The sequence below is a fragment of the Arachis hypogaea genome, chromosome 3 (assembly GCF_003086295.3).
Source record: "Arachis hypogaea cultivar Tifrunner chromosome 3, arahy.Tifrunner.gnm2.J5K5, whole genome shotgun sequence".
Lineage (NCBI taxonomy): Eukaryota > Viridiplantae > Streptophyta > Magnoliopsida > Fabales > Fabaceae > Arachis > Arachis hypogaea.
Window position 1 is genome coordinate 12,657,367 of NC_092038.1, and position 23,907 is coordinate 12,681,273.

At 29.4% G+C, this 23,907-nt stretch overlaps 1 long non-coding RNA gene across 1 annotated transcript; it reads right to left on the minus strand.

Annotated features, from left to right (window-relative positions):
* Positions 1 to 4,043: 4,043 nt before the first annotated feature.
* LOC112769606 (uncharacterized) lies at positions 4,044 to 5,189 on the minus strand. Its single transcript, XR_003186547.3, has 3 exons — positions 4,799 to 5,189; positions 4,226 to 4,355; positions 4,044 to 4,146 (listed from the first exon to the last, which is right to left on the minus strand). It is a non-coding gene; the product is annotated as an uncharacterized lncRNA (long non-coding RNA).
* Positions 5,190 to 23,907: the final 18,718 nt, after the last annotated feature.

A 23,907-nucleotide genomic window follows, 5' to 3' on the forward strand; every position in this document is an offset into this window, starting at 1 on the left:
GAGGCTGTAGGTGCAGGAGCTCTAACGCAACCTTCAGCAGCAGGCTCAGGAGCTTAGCGATTATCGAGAGAGGTATCAAGAGATCCTCAACCGCGTGTCATCTACGGATGAGCTCAGGCTAAAATGGAGGTAGTCACTAGGGTAGATGCAGTATATGAAGGCTCAGATGGGAGTGTACCAGGCAGATGCGCGCCACTAGCATCGACCTTGCAGGTGGTATATGGACATCACTGCCTTCCACGCTGCCGAATCAAGGCCACGGGACCGACAACGACGACGACGACGACGACTACCTAAATCTATAGTTATTAATTTTTCGTTTTATTGTTTCATTATATTATTTGACGTACTTTACTTTTGATTTATTTGAACACTATATTATTTATTTTAAATTAAATTTTTTTATTATTTATGAACGAACCACTAATTATATGAAAAAAATTTAAAATTTAAAATTAAAATTAACCATTTATTTTAAATTTAAAAAAATAAAAAATTGATATTACCGTCGAAATTACCGTAGAAATAATCCGACGAGAACAGTGCGGAAAATAACATTTTTTGGCGCTAATAATATCTTCGGAAGAATCCACCAGTAACCAATTGGATTTCAAGCCAATAATCCAACGCAACTTTCAACTGTAATTACTGTCGGACAAAAAAATTCTGACAGTAAAAATTTATTGGCGAAATTTGTATTATCTGATTGTTTCCGACAATATTCAACATTTTTTTACACTATAGATCATACTACTAATAGTCGATGGTCTCACAAGGGCTCCTGACCTCCCCTCTCATCCCACTCCTGGTAATGGTGGTAGTGAAGGGGTTAATTGGAGTTGTGATAGTAAAAACTAAAGTTGGGGGTCGTGATGAAGGTGAGCGAGAGGCATAGGTGAAAAGAGATCAACAAAGAGAAGAAGACAACGTGATTTGAAGATTAGGGGACTATAATTACAAATTTAAATCAGATATAGGATTAGTCACCAAAAAAAAAACAGATATAGGATTTAATTAAAATATATTATAAAATCTAAAATATTAAAAATAAATAAAATGTATTACAATAATAAATAATATATTATTATAATTATTATTTAAATCAACCAAATAAAAATCACTTATTTATATTATAAATATAATTATTATTAAAGAGTATTTTAGCTAAATTATTTTCATTTTAATAGTATAGAATAAATAAGTGATATTTTTTAAATAAAAAAAGACGAGTGTTATTTTCTCTATATTTATCATTCTGCAAACCTCAATCGTAATCTTAATAATATCTAGGGTTGAATTAACATAACTATTTTAATATTTAATTTAAGTGCATTTGATAAGGAAATAATGGACAGACACAACTAGAAAATGGATTAATACAGAAAGATTTACAGACGGATTTAGTCTTTATTACAGACAAATTTTTGCTTACCGACGAAATTACCGACGGATTTTGTCTCTCTGTAAAAGCCCCGTCGGAAATTATTTACCGACGGATTTTTTTTCCATCGGAAAATTACAGACGGATTTTTACCAGTTACCGACAGATTTTCCCTCTGTAAATTTTCTATCCATTTTCTAAAGGCGACGAACTTTCCGACGGATTTTCCGTCTGTAATTACAGACGGATTTTCCGACAGATTTTCCATCCGTAATTACAGACGAATTTTCAGACGGATTTTCCGTCTGTAATTTGAACTTTGAAAAATTATCTTACACTCTAATTACAGACAGAAAATCCGTCTGTAAATCCGTCAGTAAGATAAAATAAATTTTTTTTATTTTTCTAATTACAAAATAAACTTATTTTCATACAAAATAAATATAAATTTAATAAATACCAATTTTTATTAATGGTAGAAATAGAAAAACACACTAGTGAGTACAAAACGTTTTCTTTATAATAAGAAGCAATTATTTCCATGCAATAATACAATCTAAATACATTAGATGACAAATAACTACTAGTGGACTCATCAAGATTTAATATCCTAATTTATGGATAGCTTCCTTCTTTCTTGAGCTTCTTAGTGATGATGGCAATATACTTGCTTCTTGAGATTCTTGGTCCATCAAAATTATTCGCTGCTTCCCACTTTCTGAGCAGAGGATGTCTACCTTACTATATCCGATCTACACTCAGACAACAAATAAGGCAATTGTTTCAACTTGACTAGCATTGAAGAGTGGGTAAATTTGTTAGTATTCTTAAAGGGTGGAAATAAATTTTACTCAGGTGGTCAAAGTTGATGTCAGAAAGAAATGTAATTGCACATATACAGCCATGCTATAGAAAAAATCTTATTTTGAGCATGATACCTTCAACTCTGCTATCTCTTGTTCTCGTTTTGCAAATGTTACAATGAACGCAGCTTCCTTTTTCTTTGCCTTTAAAAGCTGATAACAATAGATATATGTCAATGGTAATGATAATTGATAATTAATCAATGGATACTGAACTACATCAACAGAAAAAAAGGGCAGATTATATTCTAAACATGCTCTCTTAAAGACTCTTCTGAGGATTTTAGGGCCTGAAGATAATCAAGCAACATTTTGGGCTCTGGAAAGAACAAAGGTTAACTAATAGTTCACGGATAAATTTATAACAAAAAAATAAAGCAATTGTGTACAAAGAACTAAAACTTGAACAATTAAAATGCAGATGTATATCACAATTAACATGCCAAAGACAAGGAATAAACTAACCAGGAGTGGCACCAGCAGGTACACAAGGCTCATTTTGAATTGAAGAATGCCAACTTTGAATCTCAGATTTAGCAGCCTCAAGTTCATTCTGGAAAATTCACTGATCAAGTCAATAGTTATAAATGAAGCCTTGTCATTGATAACCAATCATGAATTCATCTCTTAAATTACATGAAATGTAACTAAAGTCCACTTTTAACATGACAACAGATAGTAAATAAATAAAATAGTAAAAAAAACAGAATAATAAATATTTAGACAATAATGTGTGCACAAGAAAGATAATGGTAGCAGAAGGGGCAAATTCCAATAATGGAAGAAAACGTACTTAGCACGTTGCAAGTGTATCCTTACAGTTCTGAAGGCTGTCAATAACAAGATTCGAAAGAATGAAAGGAAAAAGAAGGGTTAGGCACAAACTAATGTTGTTAATAGTAACTATACTTAAAGAAATTGTTAAAATAGCAATATGAAGTTAGATAAGCTCTAAAATAACTGCAGTTTATTGAGTTATTCCATACACCACACATCTGAAACGAACTTTTTTCTTTATATATATAGAAAAAGGGAAAAAGGGAAGAAGTCTCATTAGACATTCAAGCCAGTAGCAACTAAGTTGTTTCACTCATTATGACATGACGAGTTGCCCCCTGCTCATTCTAACTAACAACAAGTAATTTGAAGTTTTCTGTATCTATCTATAAATGCATACTTGTGAAAAGTTTTAGCTTAGGTCTCTCCACTTCTACTAGGGTTACATAAATAATATGGAAAAGATAGACCTACCTCCAGAAGCTGTTTGTTTTGAGGCAAATTCTTTATGCCATCTACCAAGATGTCTCTAGCAGCATCCATGTTGTTTGTACTCTTGAAACCAAGAAAGGAACATGGAAGTAACAGGATTGGTTAACTACACCTCAGATCAGCATGCAAAATGAGAATGATCAATATTTACTCTGTTTATGATTATGATATGTTAGCTGCAACAAATTTTCAGGCACTTCATACAGAAAACCTTGTAGCTACTAATTGTTAGTAGTAACTATAGCCTAAAAACTTCATTTACGGCTTTTATAGAATGATGCTTAGCCTTTTAGAATGAAAATTCAACAAAAAATGATAAATATGCCACATACCATATATACTAATGGAAAGTTGTTATAGTCCAAAAAACTCCAATATTTTACTTGTTGTGAAAGCTCCATCTGCATAATCAGCAAGTTTTGCATTCTTGACTTACATCAGACTATTTGGTAAACAAGATAAGAAAGGAAGGAAGAAAAAATGTTTTACAAAAGAAGTGTGTGATGTTGGTCCACCAGATTTTAACTCATTGAACATAAGGATTGAAACAATTGCCGACTCACCATATGCAGTGTATATTTCAGGTTCATTATCCAACTTTGCAGCTCTCACGAATTCGTCATATTCATGTCCCTGATATATTTGCACACAAAAATTAGCACAGCCTAGAAAAGTGGAAACACTAACAATGAGTTTTCCAAGTGTTTCTTACCTCAAATTTGTCAAACCGACCAATAACAAATGTATGATACTTTGTCAGAAATTCCTCTGCCTCCTTTTTCGAATTTATCCTAATAACAGACGAACCAGTCTTTTTCCTTGCCCATATCACTATATCATCCCTGAAATCAACAGTCCCAATTTTAATTGACATGGCCACTAGATAAAAATGTTTAAATAGTTCCACCAATATAATTGACATGACCAATTCTCAAGTTATCTGTGCACTGTGAACAACATTTTAGGTAAATGTGCATCTATTCCATTCAGCTAACATCAGTATATCACTATATTCAAGTTATAAACAAGCTTCTAAATAGCATAAAGAATTAGAAACACTAGCAAACATAGCAAAATAATAACAAAATCATAATGACAAGTTCAGGTGTATAGATGGTTCATTGAAATCACTTGCCTTGACACCAGAGAATTCAATGTAGTTAGCTTCACTTATGAAACTTCTACTTCACTTATGGTAAATAAATATGAACATAAAGAAAATAATATATTCTGAAGAAATTTAGATTGTTAAAAATCATTGATTTCCAAACAGAAAGAATCTTACCATTAGCATGTTTATTGAATTTAAGAAGTGCCTCCCTATGAGCGGGATCAGACCTCTCGCCAGTGCAGAGTAAAGAATGTGAAGATTCCCAGTCAGCCTCTGCACCTGATGTGCTACAGGCATTGACAACATCATCAAAACAGATTATTCCAAAGCACAATCCAGAAAGAATAATTTGCAAGAACCGGAGCATGGGTTGATTTTTTCATAATCTCCAGCCGAAGATAGAAATAGTGGTATTGTGTAGCTTTCTCATTGTACTGTTGTTTTAGAACTCAAGTTAACATACATTATTTACAAACATTTTCATAGGACTTTCACAGCACTTATTTACTTCTATTCCCAAGTAGGAAAAATTACAAAACAAAAGCATTATACACCCTACATCATTTCAAACAACTACAACCTTCTGCAATAGTAAGCTTCTCTACAGCCGCCCAGAAAGAGGAATTTTATCTTTGGAACTGCCAGAACCACATTGATGAGTTTCCTGATCCTCATCTTCAGATGATGAATCCATCTCATGGAAGTTTTTTGACAAGCTCGAAGAGCTTCCGACATCACATCCATGACTCAGAATCCCTTAATCCCTGGAGGTAAAGCCTCCTTCCAATTTGAAGCTCTATGGAACCAATAAAACGAAAGCAGAAGCTATATACAAAACAATCAATCTGCAAAGTAGTTCATACACACAAAAGAACAAATGAGAAAAAAGAATAAGTCCTAATAAACCTAAACAAGCAAGACCAAGATGAATACAGAAGTAAATTAAGAAAAGCAAAAACCTTGTTGAAAGAGTGTACGGATGGAATAGAAGAATTGTAGCTAACAGAGCTCGATAGGGTTACAGATGTACTAGATCGGGTGGTCCACCACAGGACCGTGCTCCTCATCAACGAAGAAATCATCACGCGTATTATCCTGTGTTCGAAGATTCAACGGTGGCGATAAGGATCTTCTCCTCCTTCTGATGATCCTCGCGAAGATTGCATAGCAAATAACAACGAAGAACGCAGCTCCGATAACGGAGAGAGCAAGGACCAAGTAGGGCGAGAGCGCGTGGCTTTTTTCATGGTCTGATGTATCGTCTATGGGGAGAGGAGGAATCGGTGGCGATGGTGGTGGCGGTGGTTGGGAATAATAGTAGTATTGGGGGTTGGTAATGCAGATTTTGAGGCAATCATCACAGTTTGAAGAACAATTCTGCTCCACGTGGCAGAGGGACTCAGATTTCTGGCAAGAGTTTTCTGCAATGGTGAAATACCATTTCTGAGAGAAATTGTGGTTAGTTAGGGTTCTAGGGTGTGAAAGAAGAGAGAGAAAGAGAGAAGGAAGGAAGAAAAAGAAGAAATATGGTTTTGTGTGTGTGAAAGGATTTCGATAGGCTTGGGATGAAATTAGGTTTAAATTAAAATTTTTCGACGGAAAATTTTAAATTACAGACGGATTTTCTGTCTGTAATAATTTAATAAAATGCAGCATTTTGTCTATTTAATTACAGACGGAAAATCCGTCTGTAACCATTTCCCACGAAAAAAATTAATTTTACCAACAGAATTATCGACGGATTTTGTTTTCCGTCTGTAATTTATGCTAATTCATTTTTTTTGTTTTCCGACAAAATTTTTTTCTAAAATTCCGTCTGTATTTCCGTGGGATAAAATCCGTCGAAAATATTCGTCTGTAATAACTAATTTTCTAGTAGTGAGACTTCTCTTTAAATTTGTTTAAATTACATTCTATTCTATTTTCCTGTATCAAAATTGGGATATACTTTATTTATCTTCCAATTTGTTCTCATCAGTCGTAACGCATCACAAATACATGGTTCTCAATTATAAGCAGCTTCGTGTTGTAGCTATCATCGTTAATTATTATTATTGTCCATGGCCGTTTTGTCCTTTTCCCAGTTTCATCATCTATAATTCATACACGACACACGTATAGTTGTCATAGGCTTTTTGTTCGACGCAGAAATTTAGGAAGTATTAAATGTTTGATTGTTATTTGGTTGGATTCGTTATCATGGCTTCACACAATGCTTCTCAACTCCTTTTAGTAACGTCATTAATTAAGTGATGTTATGTCAAATGTTATATAAAAAGGTATCAATTAATTGAATTTAGTTAACATATGTTTAAGGGCATATGATAAATTTATTATATATTAATAAAAAATTTTAAATAATTTTATTAATAAATATATTAAAATTTTAATTTTATATATTTTTAATAAAAAATTTAATTTATAAATTTAATATGCACTCTTAAAATTTATGTTAACTAAATTCTAATTGATTTGACGTCAACAAAAATTCAAGAAGGAACAAATTAAAAGAGCATAATATGAGGGTGACATAATTTGATTTTTTAAATATTTTTATTTTTTTTATTCTTTCTTTTCTCAATATGAGGGTAATATAATAATATTACATATATTTTAACTATTTTTTTATTTAATTCTTTTTATTTCAAATTTAAAAAGTAGGATGAGAATTGAATCCCAAATCAATTCTTTTTAGAATTCAATTCAATTCCATCTCATTAAGGTTTTCAAACACACTCTAATTAAATGCAAATTTTGAAACTAAGCAGCATTTGCAATAGCTATGAAAGAGTTCAAGAAGATCGATCATATAAATGTTAGTACAACTAAGGAATTTATTTGCCCATGACAGTAAATCTCTCTTAAATCTATAGACTAAGAAAATCACTAACAAAAATAGAATTTTCTAACTACAACAATTAGCTTGAAAAGACATGAGCATGAGCAAACAACTCAGAACATATGTTTAATCTTGTAGTGTCTTTTTCTCACTTTCTTCTCTATTCCACATTCTACAAAATATTTTTAAGTAGCATTCAGAAAATGCAGCATGAAAAGAGCAGAACCTCCACAACTCAAACCACCACAGATTAGAGCCTCTGAATAGATAAACAATTCTAATTATTGACATAAAGATTCATATCAATTGTATTCCCCCATTTAAAAAAGCACAATCATTTGTTCTTTGCACACAACCACATCACATAACCATTGCACTGCACATTAATTAGGAAAAGATTAACACATAGCACGCCCAAGTCAACTAAGAATCTAAAATATACTGTATAAAGTAAAAAATTATCTCAGAATCAGAATTTATAGAGTGATAGTGAATAATGCAAAGTATATAGTTCATTCACAGTCACAGTTAAAAAGAACAACAATAAGGAATACTAAAATTCAACATCGAAAGGAGCTAGATTTCATTTGAAGCAGAACCTCTAACACCAAAAATCACATAAATTCTCAATCTTTTTTCAAGCTTACGGTGTCAGAAGACAACGCGAAACTGCGGCGCGTTAGATTCAACGGCGGGGAGAAACTCTATTCCTACAGTATTTTCACTACAGTATCATCAGCCAAGGCAAAATTCCTGGGGTCAGCAATCAGCTCAATCCCATCCTGTCCAATAGCTTCCTCCACAGCATAACCATACATATTTTCAGCACTCCGGTTCCTGCAAAATCATTGCAAATCAAATCCAAGAGAGTGAAGGGGTGAAAAAACTCTAATTGTATGTAGGTTCCTCACTCCCCACAATTCATGCAATCAACAAGACAAGGACAGAACATATCAAAACCAACATGCACATCCATTTTTAGCTAATACGGGTTGCGCTGCGAAGAGAGGAAGAAGAAGAGAAAAGGCATCCATAAATTGAAAAGGTATAATAATTAACTAACCTCCAAGCGTTGAGGCAGCGTCTTGTACGGCGGCGGCGGAAGCAAGTTATGACGTCGTCTGAGGCGTGTTGCGATGGCGAGAATTGGTGAACGAGAGATACAGCAGAGGAAGAAGATGAGAGAATGACATTGATTGAAATTAGATGAAAAATTCTAACAGACATGCTTCTCTTCTCTAAATTTGAAATTAAAAGAAAAAGAAAAAAGTGTAAAAAACAAAAATTAGAGAAGTCAATATCTAATCATATTCCTACATAAAAATAGGAGTAAGGAATCCATGACCATATTAAATATATGGATCTAACTAAAATAATTTAAAGATAACAGAATGAATATTGATTATAAATAATGTAATACTAAGAAATCAACTTTTTTTTAGTTAATATCAATCAATTTTTTAAAATTATTTTGTTTATTTTAATTTTTGAATTCTAAATTTTAAATTATAAACCCAAAGTCACTTAAGCTATATTTGATTTTGAGAATAGAATAAGAAATTTAGAAAGAAACATAAAATTAATATTCTTATATTTTATTTAATGATAAAAAATAAATTATAAGAGTCTAATTTATTCTATTTTTTTAAAAGATTTGAGAAGAAAATACAATAATAAAAAATATAATTATAAAATTAACAAGAATAATGAATATAAAAATAAAAAAATAAAATATATTTTTTGTTAGTGTCTATATTTTTTTTAGTAAAATAGATACAAAATACATTAATTCAATATCTCTAGATATAATATTTTTGTTCATATGTCATCAAATAATTTTATATCTCTATATTTCTGCAATAGTGCAGATCATATCTATAAATAAATTAGTTTTTTATATTTTTTTATAAAATATAATAAATTAGATCTTTGAAAAAATAAAGAATTGCAGCGTGGTCCATTAATTACGTGGAATATCCAGGTGTCTATTACTACAAGCCTCATATGTATATATTAAAGATATAATTGTTATAGTTCTTGTAAGACAATCTTCATCATTTTCTGAATATATCTATATTTATATAAATTTGATTTTAATTCATTTAATTTTAATATAATATCAAAATTTATTAAATCTAATAAATTTTGATCGATCTAATAATTATTTCACTCATCTATTTAATAAAAGTAATACTATATATATACTAAAATCAATCATTAAAATTAATTACTAGTATAAAATATATGTTAAAATATAAATATACATTAAAAATAAATTAAATCACATATGTATTTATACATTAAAGGATTTTCTACAAAAAAAAAACTTTTCACAACAAGTTTCAGAAAAAAAAAAAAAAAAGTGAATCTGTAAAATTGATTATTAGAATAGAAGCCAACACTTTACACCAGTGTTCTCAGATTTATATAAGCTCAGAAGAAAAATTAAATGACTTAATAACTAACACCTAAATACCTGTTTTATCACTTAGCAGCTAGGTTACACTTTTTTTACTTTTTTTAAGTTCATGTTGAGCTTGTTTTACAATATTATTTTTTACATACATAAATATATTAATAACTAATTTTAATATACAAATAATATTTTTGATTTAATAAATATTAAAATTTTAAATTTTATTTTGTACATCGAACAATTCATTGCTTTCCATATGAAAAGTTGAAATATAATATTCATTTTTAAACCATGCATTCCAAATATTCATTTCTAAGCTTGAGATGAGTATATTATAAATTCCAACAAGTCTCTCAAAAAATTTAATTGGTGGCTAGGATCGGAGTTTTAATTTTATTATAAATGAATAATAATGGATGACGGAAATTAATAATTCATAATACAACAATGGAGGTCCTCGTCATATGGGGTCCATGCATTTTTTCCCTTGATTTGTATAGGTCCAAAGCTACGATGATCTCGAACATATACAGTAGTACAGTATGTCTTATCTATTCTACGTAATGTATACAAACCAACGATTTATGTGGATATATACTTTAACACAAACGGATAAGAATTAGAAAGGGACTTATATACAAGCTTATCAAGTACTACATATATATCAGGTTAATTTTCAATCAAAATTTTGGATAATGGCACTTACATGCATATTTTTCAAGATAAGTCCAAAATTATGAATGAGACATTAATATCTACAGCATGTTAGAGATATAATATTTATATATTTTTAATTATTTAATTGTGTTTTATGATAGAAATTTAGTTTTTTAAAAATAATCTTTTAATTGTCCTTAAATAAAAATGGTGAGATTTATAAATAATAAAAATTATACATTAAATAATTAAAAATATTATTTTACTACTTTATCAATTTTTTATTTTAAAAAAAAATTTGTCATGACAGATGAATGAAAGGTGAAGATTTGTTTAGAAATTAAGGAATTGATTAGGACAAAAATAGAAGAAAATTATTAACAATCCTTAATTTCTAAACTATATATAAACCTCATATTTAGTTTTCCATTTAAATGAATTAATTACAAACTGTTAGAAATTTATATACTTAGTTTATATTTTCGTTCTTAATTAAGAAAGCACACAATTAATTCAGTTTGGTAACAAAAATGTGGTTTGTTCCCTTTATTATTATTAGTATATCAATATGCACTAATATATCTATTAATTCATTTTTATTTATTAATTACTTAAAAATTTCGAATTCAAATATTTTGAAAAATTTTTTATGAATTATGTAATGAAAGATATTAAAAACAAAAGTGTACACCAACCTTTTTCATATTCTCACCCCAAATTCTAGCATGCACGTACCACAGTCCAAAACCTGTCAAGGAATTTCTTGGTGAAAAGGAAACCAATAATATAAATTTAAATATAATTAAATGAAATCATGCTTGGAACCTTCATATATGAAACCTGAAACTTGACTGAATTCATCTATAAGGGGATGAATCAAATTGAAGTTCTCAAAAGTCATCCTATATAAACCTTTTACCACCCCCCCCCCCCCCCACCAAAAAAAAAGTCATCCTATACCCACTATATAATATAATAGAAATATGAGTCAGAGTTAGTTTATAAATTTTTTAAAATATTTTTTTTATAGAATTTACTAAAAGAAAATTTATTAACTCTAAAAATTAGATCTATGACTTTTTTATTTTACAATAACATATTTATTATTTTGGTTAATATCAAATTTGTTATTATTATTATTTAATTTATTAAAGAATAAATTAATAGATATGTAGTATCTATTAATAAAATAGTAATTATAAAACTGATAGATATGGCTATTTTTTTTTCCAGTTAATTATATTACACATACAAGTCTTTTTAGTTTATAAATTTTATAAGTTGGGCCAAACCCAACAGAAGCTCCACAAAAGCATGTTAACATGCACATTACGTTTCTAAAGCGCTCATTCACCATTATGAACGACTCTTCTTCTTCTTCCTCGATGAAAACCACGACAGTCATTTTTTCTTCGCGTTTCTCCTCCTCCTCTTCTTCCTTCTTCTTCTTCTTTTTCTTTGTGTTTCTCCTCCTTTTTCTTCGCATGTTTCATCTTTATCGTTGTGTTTCTTCTCTTTCTTCTTTTGATTTTGCAACATTATGTATTTTTTTTCTTCTTTGTTTGATTTTTTCCTTCCAAAAAGAATTACGAGAATATGAAATAAGAAGATGAAGAAGAAGAAGCAGCAGAAGATGAGGAGGAGGAAGATGAAGAGTTTTGAATTATGCAGAACTTATCAGAATAAAAAAACACTCAAATATCTTCATTTTACACCTAAATATCTTCATGTTACACCTAAATATTTTCGTTTTACATCCAAATTTGCTACAAATACAGAAATGACTTATGCTATGTGTACACTAAAATCAACCACCAAAGTCAGCCATAGGTATAAAACACATACTAGAATACAAATATACATTGAAAATAAATTAAAGCACACATGTATTTATACACAAATACATTTGTGGCTGATTTTAGTGTACAAATAGAATTTTTGTTCAGAAAAATGTTTCTTCTAATGCTGTATTTTTTTTTCTTCTTCTTCTTTTTCTTATTTCTTTCTTTTAGTTAAATGAATGTAAGTTCATCATCTTCCAAATAATTTTGCAGCATTATGTGTTTCTTCTTCTTCTTTGTTTGATTTGTTTGTTTTTATTCTTGTTAAGGGAGTAAAACAAAAAGAAACTTGAGAAGGTAAAACAAAAAAAGAAAAGATGAATAAGAAAAAAAAGAAGAAGATGGTGATGATGATGGAAAAAAAAAGCAGTAGTAGAATATGATGAGGAGGAAGAGGAAGATGAAGAGTTTTGAATTATGCAGAACTTATCAGAATAAAAATACACTCAAATATCTTCGTGTTACACCCAAATTTGCTGCAAATACAGAAAATGTTCCCTCTAATCTATATTTTTCTTCTGAATTGAACCACACCTCAGCCACTTGATTGGATTTAAAAACAATAATCAATTTTGTTCTGGTTCAAGTGACAATCTGAACTTGAATTATTCATTATATTCAACAATGAGATAACTGATGATGGAGGAGAAAGAGAAAAAGAACGGAAGAGTAGAAAATCTAATGAAAAAAGGAGAAAGAGGAGGAGGAGGAGGAGGTGGTGTTGACGTGCAGTAACAGAAGAAGAAGAAGAAGGTGTGCGCATTGATTGAAAGATCTGTTAAGGAAGAGCGTGAAACATACGTGCCATAAGAGGCACGTTTTAGGAGTAAGTGAATTTCAAAACTTGTAAGACTTGTATAGCAAAAATACTTGTATGTGGAGATTAATTCTTTTTTATATATGATAAAAATATTGGTGTTTTTATTGAAAATAGAATTATTTGATGTAATTACATGTGTGTTGATTTTGCAAGTGGAAAGTCAACACATATGGTGCATGTTGCAACATACAAGGTGTGTGTTGGACACGTGTCATTATTCTAGCAATACACAAAGTGCGTGTTAGATATGTGTCATCATCTTAGCAACACACAAGTGCGTGTTGGACATTTTTTGTACTTCTATAATACTATAATAGACTTCAAATATCAATATACAACCAAAACATCATATTTATCTCCATATTAAAATTAATTTTTGGATATGTATACTACTTTTTATTTATAGTTTTTTATAAATATAAAAATATTTTCAATTAGGAAGAAGGCTGATTTTTTTCGATATGAAAAATACATTGAAGTTGTACAATGAAATGGACATATGAACAAAATTTTCACTGATATGGTGTTAGCCCAAAATGTAGGTTACGTTTTGCTCTTGTCCACCACTTTTTTTTGTTTCGGAAAATAAAGGAACGCGGCTTGCGTTTTGAATTTTGGGAAGCTTTTAAAATTATTTTTATTTTCGTTTAGCCTATACGCAACCTGCATGTTGTGATGGGCTGTTTATTTTTTTTTTGAATTAACAAAACGCAGCTTGCATTTTGCTTTTTATGTCAGCTTTTTTTTGGGAGATGCAAAACGCAGGCTACATTTTTTGAAGTGTCAGATTTTTTTTGGAAAACAACAAACACAGGTTGCGTTTTGTGCAAAAAAAATATTTTAATCAGGAGGCCTGCCTATAAATACGAAGCAAGACTCGCTCAAGTGGTTTCACTCTTCTTCTACTCATCCTATTCTTCTTTCTTGTACATATGTAGTTTTTAGTTTCTTTGGCAGTTAGGTGAGGTTGAAGTTATGAAAAATATTGTAAATTTGCGAGTGCATTATAACGGTGAGGTTATACCAAACACACATGAAGGAGTGACTTTTGTTTGTGAATGTCCTTTGTCATTTGCTATTCATTCCATGTACCATGAATTTTGTCGAATTGCAAAATGGGCTTTGTAATAACATTCAAAACCATATTTTGAAAAGGGTGAGCAACCTTTTATACAGAAATCCTGTGCAAGTATTTGGTGGGTTGATACAGTTTCAAATAATGCCCATCACTAACGATGCCAGTATGCAGCAGATGTTGTGTATTTATCAACAAACTTGATTTCATGTGCTGTTGATAAAGCTGAACGTTGAGTTCGAACAGTAGTCAGGGTTGGGCGCGCTTGGCGAGGAGGTCAATGTTGATGAGTTGGGGGATATAGATTGGGAAGAAGATAATAATGACAGTGAAGAGGAGTTCAAAGCCAACTATGAATTCGATGACGAAAAGATGACGGAGACTTAGCAGGCAATCCGACGATGCAAAATGAAGCGTGCGGATGCAATTGTAAGCCAATAATCGTTCGGTGTTCCGTCTTTTATGCGGACTCTAGATCTCGAAGCCATGCATTTCCCGGAATTTCCTGAGTATGCGAATACGGATATGTTATGATTATTAATTCAAGTTTCCTATAGTGTTTATTTTATTTGCCTTGTCTGACTGATGGTGGTGTGCATGTCGTAGGTGAAGGCAACGTTGCGGTAGAAGATGGCGAGTTTAGTGTTAGAATTGAATTTGGTTTGAGAGAATTGGTGATATCTGCAACCAAAAGCTACACTATCTCTAAAGGAGTTGATTTACATTGTGTATGAGTCTGAGCCGCAGACATTCTATGCGAAATGCAAGGGTTACGATGCAGGATGCGATTGGCTTATCCGAGCTTGCTTAATTCTAAAGAAAGCTTGTTGGGAGATCAGGAGATACAATGGCAAGCACACGTGCACCATGGGCACGATTTCACAAGATCATGTCAAGTTGGACTCAGACACAATTGCAGAGGCCATTAGGCCGTTGGTCGAAGCAGACCCATCGATAAAGGTGAAGTCTGTTATTGTAGAAGTTCAATCCAGGTTTAACTACACTGTAAGTTACCACAAGGCTTGGTTGGCAAAGCAGAAAGCTGTCGCAAAGGTTTTTGGTGATGGAAAGTTTCTTACTAGACTCTGCCAGTATGGTCGAAAGCAATGACTGTGAAGATGCCAAATTTTCGGGTTCAAATTAAAATGCTCCTAGTAGTGGTGCTCATATGTCGGAACCGAGTTAACAATTAATTACAATTAATAGTAATTAATGATAATAGATAAACCTAAACAATAATAATTAATTATAATTAATAGATAAACCTAACTAATAAAAATTATTAATAATAATACTAGTAATTAATAATAATAATTGAAACTCCTGCTTATGAGGCGGGACTTGCTGTTGAGGTCCAACTGGTTCTTCTTGTTGCTGCTGTAGTTCATTGGTGCCAACCTCTTCACCTACAATTCTATCTGACAGTCGTAGGTGAACCCCGTACTGCTGTGTATACCACTCGTAGTACACTGGGAGAAGATGAAAGTCAATAATCTCCTCGCCTAACTGCAATGTGTCAGATCTCCACCTGTTAACACATTCACTGTAAATCTCTCCCCAGTCATGGTTCTGTGCTCTTGTCAACCTCTTGCAATGATCACGACCAAGGTCGAATGCCGAGCCTGGTGGAAGCTGTTGCATCTCGAACTGTCGTCTAACTCGGTCTGTCGTGTGCCATTCTATGCACTCGAATGACACTAGCGGCGACTGGGTGGAGCACATAAACAAATTGGCAGCGAGGTCATTCGGAACCCCCACTCCCATATACGGCCGCCATATAAACTGCATAATAGTTACCAAGAGGCCGATTAGAAAAAATATTATTCTGAATAAAAACATTGGACATTAACGGTTACAACTTACATCGTCGACTCCTATGTCGTCGAGTCCTCGCCTAAAATGCGCAGTAGGCTTCCGTATATATCTTGTATGTCGGCGCCAATGACTCCACCTAACAAAATAATAATAATAATAATAATAATAATAATAATAATAATAATAATAATAATAATAATAATAATAATAATAATAAATAATACTGTCGCGCCAGTGGAATACCAACATCGCCGAACTTATCGCGGGGTATAGGTGTCAGGAGCGGCATACGTTCCCACGCCCAAATAAAAAGTAGTATTAGTGGACCATCCATCTCTTTACAGTTGTATCATGATGCACAACACAACGATCTGTATAAGTGTGCTAGACTGACTGTCCCCCAACTGTATTCTGAAATCTGGTAAAAATCTCGAAGTAGCGGTAGAAACTTCGAGTTCAACGAAGTGGTCGACTTATTCGGAAACACAACTGTTCCGAGCACGCAGAAAATGTGCGCTCGGACATACCACTCAATAGACTCCTGAGTGTCACACGGCTCGATGTCTCTGTACCGCCGGACCCATGCACAATTAACCTTCCCTAACACGTGATCTTGCGAACCGGGCTCCCGACCAAAACACGCAATGCAGTTCTCCACCAAAAACTGGTGACTACTGTCAGATCTACCCGTAATGGCCTCTCCATTAATCGGGAGACCAAGAATATAGCTCACATCTTCCAGTGTTACCGTCACTTCCCCGATCGGAAGATGAAATGTGTGAGTTTCCGACCTCTACCGTTCCACAAATGCACTCAGCAGTGCAGAGTGGCATTTCATTTCGCCTACTCGTAAAACGTGTTGAAACCCAGTTAATGCCAATGCCACTACAGTTACCTCGTTAAAGGTATATCTGGCGGATCGAATTTCCTGAACAACAAATTCTTGATAACCTACAAAAAAAAATGATAATTATTTAAATTTTAAATAATATAAGTTAATAATTTATTCAAAAAATAATAGCAACAATAATTAAACAGTATTATTATTATTACCATCTTAAATAAAAGAAAATAAATATTTATTTATTAAACAGTATTATTTATTTATTTGTATATTATTAAAAAATAATATAATTATTACACAATATTCTATAATGACTAACAATCATAATAATAATGTCATTAATAATAATAATAATAATAATAATAATAATAATAATAATAATAATAATAACGAAAACAGTAACTAAACAGTATTATTACTACTATTATCTTAAAAATTAATAATAAATTATTAAAAATAATAAAAAATTATTTATTTATTATTTAAACATAATAATTTATTGTTACTATTCTAAACGATATTCTATTATTAAACATAGAAAATATTACTAAATTATTAAAAAATAATATACATTTGTTTGTTAAACAGTATTAATTATTAAAAAATATTAATAATTTATTATTATTATCCTACATAGTATTTTATTATTACACCTTTCATGATAACAAATTTTTTTTTCAAAAGACTTAAGCATACTAATGGCTGGCTAATAATAATAATAATAATAATAATAATAATAATAATAATAATAATATAACAGTAGTAAAAATAATAAACCGTAATGAAAAATAAATAATAATATAATAGTAGTCATAATAATATTAATAACGATAATAACAACAACACAAATAAATAAAATTTGAATAAATATATATATCCTTCTTTAAATATTAAAAAAGATTACCTAGCCATTAAAAATAATTTAAATACTCAATAATATATTATTTCGATTTGATAAAATTACGAAGTATTTTTTCTTCCTACACTATATATTTCTTCTCTCAGACTTTATTTTTTTACTCTTAATGCTCTTTTCTCTTGCTTCCTCACTTTCATTTCACTCTTTCTTAATTTCAATAAGATTACTTCGTTTTCACTTGGTCTCTCTTATCTGCATTTTAGTTTTTAAAAATCGAAGTGATCATTCTCTATGATACGTATTGCGTATGCAGTTAGAAAAACTGCAAAACGTAACCTGCGCTTTGTTCTGCAAAATTAACAAACACAACCTACATTTTATCTAATCCAATGCTAATCAACACTTACTCCTATCAGCATACAAGATATATCAGGACACGTTTCGCAATCCTTTCCGATCTAATCATAAGTTGTGTTTTGTAGCAGTTGGCCAGCTGCAGATTTTGTTTTATCGCCTGCAAAACATTATTTATATTTTGTAGTACACTAAACAATACAGATCCACATTTATAAACAACTCATCATACATTTATATTCATACTTATCAGCATTATTTTATCTATAACTAAATTAATTTTATTAGGAAGAAGTTCAGTGCATGCTGGCGCACTGATTACGCGCGGTATGGCTTTCAGTTAGCACAAATTCCGAAACAAAAAGGAGGGCCATCTAAGGCTGAAAATAAAATATGTATATTTTAAGGCATTGATGAAATTGAGATTTTAATATACAGCAACAAAAATTGCCTAAAGAATACATATTCCAAATGTAGAGGGTGATCATAACTTATAGGTTTCCTTTTATGGAAGAACATGTGCTTCAAAAAGAAATAAACTATCTATCTATTTTTTTTCTATAAGTATATATATTTTTTAATATTCGTTGTCTAGAACTAACAACATTTTCAATCTTTTTTAAGTTCACCTTTTGGTAGATAAAAAAATGATTTCAAATTTTAATATATACATGTCGGTCGTTGTTCTTTAAAAATCAAATTGAAGACATGAAATTTAAGCATACTCAAACTATTATATACTTATATTTGGCTTTAGAATCGAAAATTCTTGGGAAATAAAATTTTTTAACTAAAAATTATTAAAATTTATTATTTTTAATTTTATTTGATGTATTTTATAATAAATAAATGGTAAATAAAATAAATTTAAATTATTTGTACTGATTTTTTTCTCTTTTTAATATTATGATAATAGAATATTAAATTCACTGTGAATTCATAAAGCATAAATTACATTGGATAAAAATATCCAAATATTAAATCTGCATTATTAATTCCATTAAGAAAATAATTAATTTGCTAATAAAAAATAGTTCAAATAATATAATCTTTATATTTTCACTTAAAAATTTTGAGTTTAAATCTCACTCCTAATTTTAAATAAAAAAGAGAGTAGTTAGTTTAACATGTTAAATTTTTAATTTACTCTTTTTATCATCTTCAAACTCATGAACCTGTAAATGTAACCCGAAATCTTAGTCATATTAAAGCATACTTTGCAAGCAAGCTTTTCTTTTCTTCCAAACTTTTTTCAAGACCGATTGATTCTTCTTCAACATTAGTCTAGTAAAATTTAAAAAGTTATATAGTCCACGTCATTAGTTTTTTTTCTTATAACATTTCCCTTATTTGGTTTTGATCCCTCTAAAATTTTTGTTTTGGTTTCAGACAAATTTAAAAGGTTTAGATTTTAGCTCTTGCTATTAATTCGTTTCATAAAGTACTGATTTGTCAGATTAAATATTGATATTGTACATCTTGCCACATTAGGATTTTAGCTTATCTGATTAATACTTAATGGAATAAATTAACAGCAATGATTAAAACTAAGCAATTTTTTTTTAAATTTTACTAAATCGAAACAAAAATTAATAGGTATTTTTCTTAGCTAAACCAAAAGAATTATTATCTACTAGACTTTCTCTTTAAGATAATTGATTGTTTATGACATTGATATATATATTATTGAAAAAATTTTAATTATTCTAAGACTATTTATGTTTTAATAATTTTAATTATTAATCTTAATTTTATATATATATATATATATATATATATATATATATATATATATATATATAACAATGGCTATAATTAAAATTATGGAAACACTAATGTTTTTGAAACATTTGAAAACCTTTCTATATCATTATATAATGGGTTTTGTTAACAAATAATACTCCTCATTATACTTAGTGAAAAGTCAACTTAGATTGGTTGAGTCTAAGATTGGTAATGGGTAGGGTAGGGTAGGGTTTAGACTCTATCTTAACCCTATCCTCGAGTTAAAAATTTCATTAAAATTATACCATACTCTATCCGCGGGTTGATCTCTCAATCCTAACCCTATCCGCACCCTAAAGTTCTAAACTCTACCCCACTCTACCCTAGCCGCAAAAATATCAAAATTTTTTAAAGTAAATATAAAATTCAAACATTTTGAATTTTTTACATATTAATAACATAAAAAAATAAAAAACTAATGCTCTAAATTACTAAATTAACTAACTAGTTTAGTGATTGCATACTTATTGTAAGTCATTACATAAAAGAAGTTGAGGGTTCAACTCTCACTTCCTTCACTGTATACCTAATTTTTATAAAATATGTCATGTTATATATGAGGTGCGGGTAGGGTAGGGTAGGGTATATCCTAAATCCGTATCCTACCCTACCCGTAGGCATACCCGGATCCTACCCTATCCTACCCACAGCGGGTCGGGTAGCCTACCCTACCCGAACGGGTTAGATCGGGTTGGGTACCCGCAAGTAGGGTATGAATTGCCAGCCCTAATAGTTGAGTCGTCAGCTCATCCGTCTGTTTAAATAAATGTCAAAAATTTAAATATCATTTTGTGTATATAATAATTCATCTTTAAATATAACTCAAATTTACAACAAATTAATCATTAATCTATCATATAAAAAAATATTGCAAACAAAAAAATACTTAGTAAAAGTGTTAATTATTAATAGTAAAAGAGTGTGTATATATATAAACGATATTACGTGTATATTAAAATCAATTATCAGTATAAAATATATATTAAAATATAAATATATATTAAAATAAATTAAATTATATATATATATTTATACACAAATATATTTGTGATTGATTATTTTAGTGAATATTTTTAATAAACGAATAGTATTTTTATAGATATATATAATTAACTGAGAATTGGCCAATTGGGAAATGGGATCGGAATAGCCTGTCTGCTTTCTTATAAAAGTACTGAGCTAACCGTCCAAACATCTGTGATTTATTGGCATATGAGTGAGTGTAGAGATCAATATAGTTGCACTTGTACAGGAATTTTTATTATCGTTATTATTTTTATTTGGTTAGTAAGCGGTTAGCTCCCACGAGAGATAATTATCAAAACAAAAGAGTAATGCTTGTAGCAGATAAGGAGAAATTCTTATGAATGTTAAACTAAAAATAAAAAAATAAAATAAAATAAAAAAATAAATTCATAAAAATTTATATTTTGAATAGATTAGTTTTAAAAAAGAGTATTAATAAAGTCTTCTATAATAATAAATATGAACACATTATTTTTAAATTAGTCTTTATAATTAAAAAAATTTAATTTAAATTAATTTATCCATATTTATTATTCTAAAAAATTTTAATTTTTAAAGATTAATTTATCTAAAATATAAATTTTCAGAATTTATTTATTACTTTATTCTTAAAAAAAATAAACTAATACTGAACAACTTACTAAAATGAAATCGCTTAAATTCATGAAAGTAAACTTTAAGGAGTTCATTTTCTTTTTTAAAATGAGTAGCAATTGCAAGATAAAAAAGTAACGATAAAATTTTTAGGTACGACTAAAGATGATTGATTTTAATAGGCGATATATAATACTACGTGTCTTAAGTATTGAGAATAGTAAAATATAATTATTATAATATTGTAATTTTTTTGTGATTTATGATCTGTATGTCTTTAACGACACATTAAAAGAGATGGTGACAGTCTTACATATCAAAAGATTTTTTTTTTCTCTCCTGTTTATGTATCCAAGTTGTATGAACGTTCTTAAAAAAACAATTCCCATCTGCAACGATACGTACGAAACAAGGATTGTACGTATATATATACATTGAACCCAAACTAAAGAAAACACTACGTTTTTTCATAAATAGCTTTGTGCTAATTTGCCAAACCGATAATGTGCTTTACTGCGTATATACATTATCATACATAAACCTGACACTCTTGTCTTTAACTATTCGTTGTAAGTTCTGAGAACATAACTGGAATCTCATTTTTCTTTTTTTTTTTTTGGGAGCTCCAATTAATAAAAAATGTGTTATTAGAATAATATTATTAGTAGCATATTTTATTTAAAGAATTGAAGCTGTAAATTAGTGTAAAGAAAGAATAAAAGGGATGAGCGCACTCTTATTCAGTTCTTTAATTTACAACTGTGTAATTATGGGAGAAAATTCTGATTCTTCTTTTGCGGCGCCGAGTATTATTTATAGTTTTTTTCTTTTCTGTCGGTTAGTATTCTTAACTTAAAGCCATTGTTGTCAACGACCGATCCAAATATAAGGAAAAAAAAATTAATTACTCAAATAATGCACATTACCTAATGTTAAGAGCCGTTAATGTTACTTTCAGCGATGTTATAACCAAAGAAACACAATTATAAATGAGAACTTTTTGGAGGTGAATAATTTTTAATATTTTTTGTTATTATTTGATCAAATATTAAATTATTTTTAATAAATAAGTTTTATTAATTTATGTATATAAATTTTAAAAAATATGAAGGTAAATTATATTAATTTATGTGTATAAAATTTTAATAAATATAACCATAAATTATATATTTTTTGTGTATAAAATTTTATAAATATTAATGTAATTATTGCTGACTAAATATTTACTAAAGATAATGTATTTACTGAATATGTTCATTATATATAGACTTTTTGTCAAAATATTATAGTCGTGAATAAATAATATAATGAAATGGTGGGACTATATACATCACTAACTCATTAATTAAAATTTGATTTAATAATAAAATATTTTTATTAGATATCTAATTATTTATATATCTTTAAGTAATAATTTAAACTTCTCGAATAAACAATTATTTCACAAAAGATATCAAAATTATTTAGTGTACGATTTTTGTAATTTTCAAGAAAAATTAAATATAAAAAACCAAAATATTATAAATTTTTAAATAAATAGTTTATAATGTTGACTTCGATTATTTATGCGGCAAATTGGTATATACGTTATAAAATGCCAAGGCCCCTCTAATAATGTTTCTTAAAATATATTAATTTGATATACGATGAATATTTAACCCAAAATAAATTACTAGGTCAAACACTATACTATCATGCACCAATCTTTAAAATAATGCGTAAAAGTTTCATAAATCTAATAGTAACCAAAATCAAGCATGCTTTATTTCCAGAATAGGTCCACTTATGAATAATGATGCATGCTAATCCAATCAATATGCATGATTCGTGTGAAACTCAATAAACATATATATCACGAAGTTGACGGAATCCATGAAATTTATTTGCTAACTAATATTTTATATGCCGCAGCTAAATAGCTAATGGTTATTTAATTTTTTTCACAGTCGTCGCTTTAAATTTGACAAGTTAATAATTAATTTATAACGAATTTAAATTTTATTTAAAAAATTATAAAAAATTTTATATTTATTTAAATAAACAAATAAATTGACTATACAACCGATTTAAATTTATAATGACTACTTATTAATTAGACGAAGCAACTGGTGCCACAAACTTTCATAAGTTTTTTAATTACAATATCAATATGCTTGTGAATATAATAGTGCGCATGAATGATACTAGCTAGCCTTACTAACCAATAAATTAATATTTTAATAATAAAAAGTATAATTTACTTTTACCTATTGTATTATTAAGATATAGCAAAGGACTAAAAAATAAAAAGTGAATTCCGATTCCATGAATGTGTTTTTTTTTATAAACTTATGACATATATATAAGTCAACTCCGAAT